Here is a 10,957-nt window from a genome sequence, read left to right as displayed (position 1 = left end):
AAAGACATGAGGGATTCAATTGCATAAGTGCCTAGAAGCTGCACCCTCCTCAGCGCAGTCCTTGAGGCTCCCTCCACGCTGGGTGGTGAGACAGATTGCTCAAATGCAACTCAATCCCATCCTAAGCAAAGTGGGTTTTGTCACCTGATACTTTTCGCTTCCCCTTTAATTGAATGTTGCCTTGTTCTTTTATAGCTCAAGAGGGTAAACAGGAACACCCCCCTGACTTTCTCTACCCCATTCATTAATTGGTATGGCTCTTAGTCATCTGCTCTCTAACAAAGTAGTCCTATTCTTTTCAGTTTCTTCCTGAGGGAAGTCTGTCCTTGCTTAATTATTTGTGTTGCCTGTTCTCAGCCCCCCCTGTGTTTCTGCTGTCTCCTTTGTCAGGGCAAACTGCAGTTGGTAGTCCTGATTGTAGGGCTGACAATTCACACTGACAATTCACACTATGCTGACTAGTTACGCAAGACAGTCAAGTTGGGGGAAGAGAAACTCCACATATCTTGTGTAACTAACCAAAACCATGCAAATTACTACTGAATATGCAACTAGGACTGCTCTGCTTCCTGCAGCAAAAATAAATAAATAAGTTGATGGCAGTTTCTGGTAGGGTTTTGCATGTGTCCTGCTTCCAAGCCAAGAAGTGCAAAGGAGCAAAGTGCCTTCTCCTCTAAGTCCCTGATCAGCATGCTGGTTGTCACCGCCCTCAGCAACAACCTGAGAAAAACCCCACTGCCAGACACCCCTCTCTCCTTGCACATCCCGTTTCAAAGCATCCCAATGGCTTGGGCTGGAGGGCTCAGACAGGCTGCACGTCCATGGGAGGATGCTGCCCCAAAGTCACACATACCCCAGGGAGGGCAGTAACCGGGGCTGACAGGGCTGGTTGCCAGCACTGAACATGAGCCTGGCCTGCTCTTCTCAAGTATCAGTCCTTGACCCAAAAGGCATAATTAGGACATCAGTCACACTTCTCAAAAAATCGCCCCCAATGTCATGTGAAAAGAGATAGAGAGGATGTCTGATGAAAAACAAGAGCTCCTTTTCTAGCAGTAGCCATGAGTTATTGTCTGACGGAAGGCAAATACATTGCTCCATCCTGCTGCTGAGGCCAAATGCACGTGGAAAGTACAAGTTGTTCACAAAAGATCATCAGCCCGTGAGTGACTTGTGGGGAAAAAATGCAAGTGATTTTCAGCAGTGAGGCAGTCTCGGGTGTTGGTTATTGGCACCCGCAGGAAGATGACCATGGGAGGGGAGGCTTTCCCATGAACCGGCAACACACTGGTGTGTCCCACATAAGCTGTTTAAATAACACAGCATTGACTCTGCTTCTTGACTGGGCATCTTAGGTAAGAGTGACTTGTGAAATCCCCAACCCAGCATTACCGTCCGACATTTGCTTTTGAAGAAGTTACCACAGAAACCTCAAAAGCAAGTTTCAGTGATACATACGTAGGGCTCTGGTTCTGCACCAGCCCCGTGCATTTCATCCCTCTTAGGGCCCCAGCACTCTGTGTGGTCCTTGTCCCCAAAGGCAGAAGTGCCTCGTCCCCCAGAAAATCCTGGTGGGATGCAGAAAGACCACAGAATCCTTGTGGGACACAGTGGGAAGTCCGCCTGAGAAAAGAGTTGGCTGAATGCAGGCAGGCACTACTGTGCAGATTTACAAACCTCGGCTGTGGGTATCTGGCTGATGAATAGGAATGGTCGGGGATGGCCGTAGGGGTTCCCATCTTCACCTCCGAGCCCTGCCCCTGCTTCGAGACACCTCAGCTGCTTGTGTGGCAGGAACTGAATCACTGCAAATTACAGCTGGGTGTATGAAAGGGAGCCAAAGCCGGTGCCAGCTTTTCTATTAATATTGCTGGTGTGCAAACCGTGCTGTCTCAACAGCTGCCTCCCAAGCAGCTGAGCCACCTTCACAGCACGAATGAAAACTTCCGAGAGAGAGGTGGGGCAGACAGCCGGCAGCAGGAATCGCAGAGCCATCTCTGGGTAAGTCATCCTTGCCCGTGAATCAGAGGCCTCACAAAGTGGATCTGAGGCGGGATGTAAAATATTACGCATAACTCTAATAGCTCTGGTTGTTGGGTTTATTTGAGCCTCATGATGTATGGCATTCCCCCATGGCACTGACTAAATCCATGACTGCATGCTTTCTAAGAAGCTTAGGAAGTGTTTGTATAAAATTAGTATTAACTAGTTTCACTATTATTAAATGGAAAATTAAAGCTTTCAACACTAAGCTATTCAAGGTGGTTGCTACACGAATGCTGTGTAATGCCCTCATCAACAATAACCATCATTAAGGCTGCTCCTTAAAAGCTGGGGAAAAATGCATAATCTCTTGCATTATAATCCACTTTCCTAGAGCAGCCATGAATTTAAAAATCTATTAAGAACACTGTGTACAGGAAGCAATTTCCTGCAAGATCACAGAACTGCTCAGCCGTAAATAGAGAAAACCCTATCAGTTAAGTTGCAAAAGATAATCAGACGTATCCTGTGCTGAATTCAAAGCATCAATTTATCTATTTGGCTGACTTTGCTTCACTTTCCTTGCTATGTTTTGTGGTTCCAATGGACCAGGATGCTTAAGGAAACCAAAAACCATGAAGGATGTTTCTCTTGCACCACTTGTCATTCATTTTAAAAACAATGCATCCTGTTGTCCCTTTGTCCCTCATTGTTTGAGGCCCCTAACATTTGCAGACTTCACGTATATTGTATTACCTTCAGCCAGGCAAACGAACACAAATTCTCCCTCCTGGGCCTGCTATGACAAACCAAAGGAAAAAGCTAACTCCATTTGCCAGCAGGGCAAAATACTGCCACTGGAATTAGAAGCAGTAGCTACGGCTGCGTCAGTCTCCAAGAGCTGTCCATGTGCAAGATGAGATAAAGGGGGAAACAGTACCCCAGAGTTGCACTGAGACAGCAAGCTGCCATCCAGACCACAGTGCTTTATCTGAATAGAGCACACTGGAGAGGGTCATCTTGCATCAGACTCACAGGTTAGTAAATAATTAGTTTCCCTATTTTGCAGATGGTAAAGTGGGGGCCAAACTATTTCAGGCTATCCAGGACTGCTTTTCTCACAGCCACTGGGCAATACGCACAGCTTTCTTGAGACTCTATCCTACTCATAACATTCAAAATAAGGCTCACGAACAAAGAACAATACAAATTCTCTGCTCTCATGGGTCCATGATTGCTTCCTTTTCTAGTATCCACCAGAAAGCAAGACTGCTAAAAACAGGGGAAAGGTAGGTCTAAAATGCCCTCAAGGCTCAGATACCATAACTGTTTGGCTGGGCGAAACTGTAGGTGGACAACCCCCTGTTCACTCACTGATCACAGAGGCAGTAAGTTCTCAAAAGCAAGGCAGTCTGCCAGGGAACTAGCAAGGTTTTACTGGGTGAGGCTCTATGTTCAGCAGAAATTAATTGAATATGAGATGTTTTCAATGAGGCATTTCAGTCTGATTCCATGTTGGAAGGACACACCTATCCAACTCGCAGGATTGCCAGTCAGGAGTTGTTCTTGGAGTGAAGCTCCCAAGCCTTTTCTCATTGAAACAAAAAAGCAAACCAGAAAATTAATAAATAAATGGAAGAAAAGAGGGAAGGGAAGGGAAGGGAAGGGAAGGGAAGGGAAGGGAAGGGAAGGGAAGGGAAGGGAAGGGAAGGGAAGGGAAGGGAAGGGAAGGGAAGGGAAGGGAAGGGAAGGGAAGGGAAGGGAAGGGAAGGGAAGGGAAGGGAAGGGAAGGGAAGGGAAGGGAAGGGAAGGGAAGGGAAGGGAAGGGAAGGGAAGGGAAGGGAAGGGAAGGGAAGGGAAGGGAAGGGAAGGGAAGGGAAGGGAAGGGAAGGGAAGGGAAGGGAAGGGAAGGGAAGGGAAGGGAAGGGAAGGGAAGGGAAGGGAAGGGAAGGGAAGGGAAGGGAAGAGAAGGGAAGGGAAGGGAAGGGAAGGGAAGGGAAGGGAAGGGAAGGGAAGGGAAGGGAAGGGAAGGGAAGGGAAGGGAAGGGAAGGGAAGGGAAGGGAAGGGGTCTTAGCTGTCTGGTAAGAATGTCCTTGAATCCATCTGTGTATCTAAATATACACAAATATGAGAATCCTGTTGAGTGCTGCTGCAAGCAGAGGCTGTGACACACCCCATATATCAGCCCTTGGGCACTTCTGCATAAATTCAGCTGCAGAAATTGAATAATTTGGACTTTTCCACATCCACTGCATTTCCCTCTTTCCCTACTTAGTACAAAACATTTCCCATGGCCTAGATTTTACCACCAAACATCTTAGTGTCAACTGGTGATGGAACATGGGCTGTTCTTTCATAGAAAGAGATTTAAGTAAATCTCCTGTGTGAACACACCGAGCTCAGCAAGAGGAAAAATGAGATTTACAAGAGACCTCACTGTTGTTTTCATGAAAACTAGCAGCAAATCTCCCATTAAACTTAAGGGGAACACTGCAGCCAGTGCTAAACTACTTTAAAAACCCTGTTTCTATTGACTAAAATCTTACTCCAAACAAAAATCAGTTCCATGCAAGAGGCTCAAAAGTATTAGTCTGTAAAAAAATCCATGAATTAGCTCACAGGCTAATCAGCTCTTCAAATTCATTCTTATTTGTTTCCTTGGAAATGAAAAACGGCCAGAATAGTCATCAAGCTCATGAAAGTGTTGTCTCTATAGCTACATGAAAAAGATCTGAGGATTTAAGCGAATGATGAGTGCTCAGTAATAACCTCTTCAAAGTATGCCCTCTATGCAAATGTCTCTGATTGCGATAGTCAAAGGAATAATAAAGTTATACAGGCTAAAATTCACCCCTGGGTAGAAGGATTCAGGTGTGCCTGCATGATGCTAATTGTCTGCCCGGGGTTCAAATTCAAACCACAGTAAAAGTGATAACTGGGTAGTGTTAAGGTTGGTAGCAAACCTTGCCAAAGTGTTTAAAATATACTGTTGCTGCTTCTCTTTTATGCTCATAGATTTCTTTTTCTCCTTTTTCAAACTGTAAAATGGAGAGGATTAGGCAGTTAGGAGTACTGGAGCTCCAGCCTGCCTGATTTAAACCAGCATAAACTCCTACTTTCCCAAGGACATATGACCTGATCTCTGGACAGGAATCCCCAAGAAATTAGTCAGTGGGAGCATTTGGGCTAAGTTTCATGGAAGAGCATTGTTTCACACTGCAGGATTTGAAAGGGTTAGAGAGATATTCTGCACTATCATTGAGATTAATGTATTCTGGTTCAGAGCTGTATTTCTCTTCACATTTCCAAATCTTACAGAATTAATACCATGACACCCCATCTTAGGCACACTGGCACAAAAGCTTTCACTAAACTATTTTTGTCTGGATTTTTTCTGCATGACAGGCATAAACTGAGCCCATTTTAAAAAAGCAACCCACCTTCTGTTATTCTACTAATTGGCTACTTTCTTAGATCCCCTGATGATTAAAGAATCTGGTGCTTTTACTGAGGTACAAGCTCTTTCAAGTCAAATGGCAAAAAAGAAGGTTTTAAATATACTTAATTTTTAATATTTTCAGCCCTGTTTAGTGTAGGAAAAAAAAAAGCCTCTATTCTTCCATCCCACAGAGGATAAGCTACTCCAAAAACAAGTGTTCTATTCATAAATTTTTAAGTGGCTATCTCCTGACATCTGTAACCAAAACCTGAGCCAACGATTGGACCAACCTACCACTCTACCTGTTGTTACTTCAAGTCATTCTCAAGATGCTTCTTCAGCAAATGTTTTTGTTTATCTCTTTCATAGTCCTACATATGTCCTCCCAGAAGTTCTTGCAGAAGCTCTATGTCCCAGCTTCCATCTGGCAACTATAGATCCCAAGTGTCTGTAACATGAAAAGATCAAGCGTCATAACAGAAAGCCCAATGTAAATTGCTCTCAGAAGGGTCATTTATTGCCCACATCACAGAAGAGCTTCCATAGTGCATTTGCCAGAGAAACTTTAGCACTTTGGATGCCTTTGCTCAGTCCCTGGAGGTCCTTGTGGCTCATTAAGCAAGACTACAGTATCAGCTGCCACCCAAGAGTGGTTCCAGGAAAGTAAAATTTCTGCCCAGTCACCTCTGCCATCCATTGGCTGATGACAAGCTGGACGTGAGCCAGCAAGGCATCCTCACAGCCCAGAAAGCCAAACGTATTCTGGGCTGCATAAAAAGAAGCATGGCCAGCGAATCAACGGAGGTGATCCTGCCTGGATCTACTCTGCACTGGTGAGTCCTCACCTGGAGTACTGTGTCCAGATGTGGAGTCCTCAGTACAGGAGAGATGTGGACCTGCTGGAGCACATCCAGAGGAGGGCCACAAAAGTGATCCAAGGGATGGAACACCTCTCCTACAAAGACAGGCTGAGAGAGCTGGGGCTGTTCAGCCTGGAGAAGAGAAGGCTCCAGGGACACCTTTCTGTGGCCTTTCAGTATCTAAAAGGGGGCTATAAAAATAAGGGCACAGACTCTTTAGCGGGGTCTTTTGTGATAGGACAAGGGGAAATGGTTTCAAACCAAAGGAGGGAAGATTTAGATTGGATAGAAGGAAGAAGATTCTTAACGTAGGGTGGTGAGGCAGTGGCACAGGTTGCCCAGAGAGGCGGTGGATGCCCTGTCCTTAGAGACATTCAAGGTCAGGCTACACCAGGCTTCAAGCACCTCCTCTAGCTGTAGGTGTCCCTGGTCATCGCAGGGAGTTGGACCAGATGCTCTACCTTTAAGGGTCCCTTCCAACTCAAATGGTTCCATTCTATGATCAGGCTGACATATTGCTCAAAGAGGCTGTTAGGAATACAGAGTCACCAGCACCTTTATGTTTGACACAAAAACAATAGTAAGACACCTGATAGTCCCCTGTCTGTTTAGGAAGGTGAAAATAAGCAAGCCTAATCTGTACAGCAGGAATTCAGTCTACCCGCTTAATCCAGCCTTTCTTATTAAAGCCTTGACTCGAGGGAACCTGGTCATTGCCAGGGCACTCGGGCTTTTCCTTTGGCTTCCCTGAGAGTCTAAATATGAGTGCTGCTCCCCACCTGCCCTCCTCCAGGCCTGAGGGCCAGCGCGGCCAGGTGCTGTGCAGAGGCCCCCCGCGGCCTACCCTGGGGCCCAGCACCGCCGAGCCAGCTCCGCACTGCCACCATGTGTCAGGCGCCGCTCTGCACCGACATCGGGCCCGAGCAATGCGTTCGCGTCGGCTCCAAACAGGGCGGTTTCATGCTGGAAGCTCAGCACCCTGCCAGGGAATGCTGTGACCCCTGCCTGCAGGATGGGATTTGCTCCCTAGCCCTGTGGTCACCCACCCCCATGTTGCAGGGACCACACGCCGCAGCAAGATGGAGAACATCCCACCCTGAGACACCACGTAATCTGCTGTTTGAGATAACCAGGTTGGAGATGCAGGTTCAGGCCTTTTCTGGTAGAGAAAGGACTGGAGCTCCCATGTACCACATTCTGGATGAATGTTTTAACCACTGCAGGGGCTGAACTTTCAAGAGCAGTTCTGATTTTGCATGTGTGCTCTGGAATGCCTTTTGGCTCAAGCCCTTGGTGACAGGAATGGGCACAATTCCTGTGGATCATGTAGGGATGCAGGCACTCCTCAACCCAATGCAAAGCAGTCATGCCTAGAAGCAGAAATACTCAAGACTGACAGAACTTTGCTGGTGAAAACCTGATGCCTACTAGCTTGATGTACCTCCTAATTTATTGGAAATGAGTAGACAAGTTTGTTTAATGTCTGAGTTTACTTCTCTCTGAGGATGAGACTTCAGTGCTGAAGTCCTCCTGCGAATTCAGTATGACTGTAATTAAGTGGTTGCTGTACTAAGAGCCCAATACCAACGTCTGGAGACTCACGTTCCAATTCCCACTCCAATGTTTTTAATGTAAAGAACAGGCCCATCATCCAGAGGTACTCATCATGATTTATAAAGTCTCAACCGTTGCGTTCATACTCTAGTGCTTTACCATCATGAAAAAGCAGATTAGAGCCCTGGCTTCCTGCACAGCCTAAGTACTTCTCAGCACACTCATTCTCTCCAAACATGAAAGGATCTGGTCAAGGCTTCCATTTTCAGAGTCCAACTAGACCCTCACAGTAAGACAGGTGAAAGTACACCTACCTTGTGAATCTCATTAAGAAAGAGACAAATCACAGCCTGCTTTCTCCACAGAAATGCCCAGAGATGCATGTGTAGAATCAATGAAGAAATGGAGACACCCCTAGCACAAATACCAACGTCCACAAGCAAATGTCTATACCCTCCTTTCAAGCATATCTCCATCCTTCTCCTTCCCATGTGGGCCTTCAGTGAACTGCTCACATCAGCTCAGCACATTTCTTCACTACTTGTGTTTGTGTAAGTAGAAGCAACATTGATATTGCTGCCATTCTTGCAAGTAGTGGAGCTGGCTACAAATGTGGTCATTAGAAAAAGGTAAATAAACTATTAAATTCATTAAATATGTTGATGTAAATGTGAGTAGTCACACAGCACGAATAGGTTTAAGGCATCATTATATTCTATACATCACACACAAACTTGAGTGTTGGATTCTGCCTGGAAAAGGTAACAAAATGAAATGGAGAGTGGTTATTGGATTGAGGGTACTATTCCTTAACATATTACACAATTATCTTATTTCCTGGGGCACTATAATTAACACCACAGTCTTATTTACCCTTATAGGTAAATAACTTCAGGACAGAGCTGGGGGCCATCACCACAGCAGCATGGAAATCACAACTAGTGCTATACTCCCTGGTGATCTTGAGGGCATTTTTTTTCCTAAGTGTTAGGTATTGGCCTGTGCTCCCTGTCAACATTCTGTGAGTCTAGAGAAACAATACTAGGACTAGCAGTGCTTTCAGAAATGCCCAAGAAAATGTTCAGAGGTGCTAGTGTTCTTCTGTTCTTGTTAAAGCAACATAGATGTTGAAGCAGAGGATGGAAGTCTTTGCCTTAAGTCTTTTTACCCCACCAGAGTTGCTGTTCATCCATGGCAAATAAGCTCCAGAGACACAATCCTAATGGATGGGCAGACCAACAAGAGAACATGTGACATCTACATGAAGAACTTCTTGCACCATGGGATGGTAAAGAACAGGCTATGTTTTGAAAGCAGACCTCTGACACAGGGTCTTGCGTTTCGTCTTGCTGTCACACTGTGTTACCACACCACATCACACTGTGTGACATAACCGACAAACCCTGTTGTAACCTGTATGTGTCATGGGAAGGCAGCCTGCTGCCTGATTCTTGTAAGAGTGCTTCAGGAAAAAGGCAATCCTACTAATTCCCCACAGCCAGAACTGTAGCAGGAGCAAAGCTGAACAGAGCTGCTTGCTCTCTTCCTACCTATCTATAATCAGCTTCAGGCAGTCAGCACTTGTCACCCTGAACATTTCAGAAATTCTAGAGTACATGGTGATATAAAGCCACTGAAATGGAGTAATGTCCCATGAAGAAAGAGGCTGTCTGTTGAAACCTACTTTTTCACATTCAAGTAGGAGGTGGTGTGATAGGGCACACCACAGCAGGGTCCTGACAGCATACGTCAGTGAGGACAAATGAACTTTTCAGTGCTGGTCCAAGGTATTTCAGTTTTGTATCTAGCCCTCTCTGTGCCCTGCTGTCTTCATGGTGGTGATACCAGTTTGGAAGTGATACCAAGGAACTACTCAGAATATGAGAACTTCAACTTTTTCTTTTGTTGCGTTCCCCAGGAATTACCGCTCGCAACAATTTGTGGATGTCCCCCTCAGATTATTTTAACTAAGAGCTCTCCTGATTTATTTCGTCCCCAGGGGATTTCTAACTTATGTGAACTATGACTGGTGATAATGAAATATATTGTCGTGCCACAAATTCAATACATTAAAATAAGTGATGGTCTCTCATGCTCTTTCTCACTTTGAGAACTTCTAGGCTTGTATCATCATCCCTAATACATTCAATATCACTGACTCACCTTAAATTCAGAGATGCAAATTCTTTCATGAAACTCAATAAGCAGCATTTTAGAAAGCTGTTTTTAATATTCATCAAGCAGGTCATTCAGCATTGGGTGCCAGCTTAGCAAAACGATGAGACGTTCCCTTGCACCTTGATGTAGAGATGGATTTCATCCAGCATCAGAAATTTGCTTCTCCAGCAAACAGAATTTAACAATGAGCTGTGCAGGCAAAGAAACAAGATGCTTCTCTTCTCAGTATCCTAAGAACACTTTGCTTTGTCAACAAGAGAAACGAGAGAAAATGTCCCCCTGAGCACTATTATGTCAAGGCCTCTGTGGTGCTCAGCTGTCCCACTAAAGGCTTCACAGTAGACAGGCAGAGATATAACCTACAGGTCAAATTCTCCCACCCAGCCTGCACTGCAGTGCATTGAGCTCCAACTTGAGAGGTTGCATGTGTCCTCCAGCCTTTGTGCTCTTGCTCCCCTCCTCTGTTGCTGAATTTCTTCAGCAAACCATCCAGCACAACCACGGCAGAGAGCCTGCAGCCTCCCTGGGGCTCTGCCTTGAGCAGCATGTGGGGATCCACACAAAGCCAGCAAATGCCCGGGTGCTTTTGTCAGTGGTGGGAGCCCATTGGCACAGCACAGGAGGCATTTCATGGTGTGCGGGAGCAGCCCAGTGTGACATCAGTGTGAGTGATATGGGGAGGAAAGCTGTTTACCCACTGTGTACACAGCAGCCACTGCAGTGAATGGCTGTGGGCAGTATGATTAATGAGAGTTGGGATGTGCTACTATCTTGATAAGAGAAGCAGCCTTGATTGCCGCACAGGTTACTGGGCGCACATTTTCAGGGAGAAAGGACAGCCGTAAATGTTTTCAAGGACAGACCAACGTGGCCACAGCCCATCGGTGTGGCAAAGCACCGCAGCTGTGGGGCAGGCAATGGAGAAGTGAGCTGAGTGCTATG

At 45.9% G+C, this 10,957-nt stretch overlaps 1 long non-coding RNA gene across 1 annotated transcript; it reads left to right on the top strand.

Annotated features, from left to right (window-relative positions):
* The first annotated feature begins 2,937 nt into the window (after positions 1-2,937).
* Positions 2,938-10,426, top strand: LOC121109919. Its single transcript, XR_006938626.1, has 3 exons — positions 2,938-3,020; positions 8,203-8,388; positions 9,014-10,426. It is a non-coding gene; the product is annotated as an uncharacterized LOC121109919 (long non-coding RNA).
* The last annotated feature ends 531 nt before the right edge of the window (positions 10,427-10,957 follow it).

This window comes from Gallus gallus, chromosome 2, assembly GCF_016699485.2.
Source record: "Gallus gallus isolate bGalGal1 chromosome 2, bGalGal1.mat.broiler.GRCg7b, whole genome shotgun sequence".
NCBI classification, from domain to species: domain Eukaryota; kingdom Metazoa; phylum Chordata; class Aves; order Galliformes; family Phasianidae; genus Gallus; species Gallus gallus.
The sequence above is the reverse complement of the archived record's forward strand: the minus strand, read 5'-3'. Positions and strand labels throughout refer to the sequence as shown.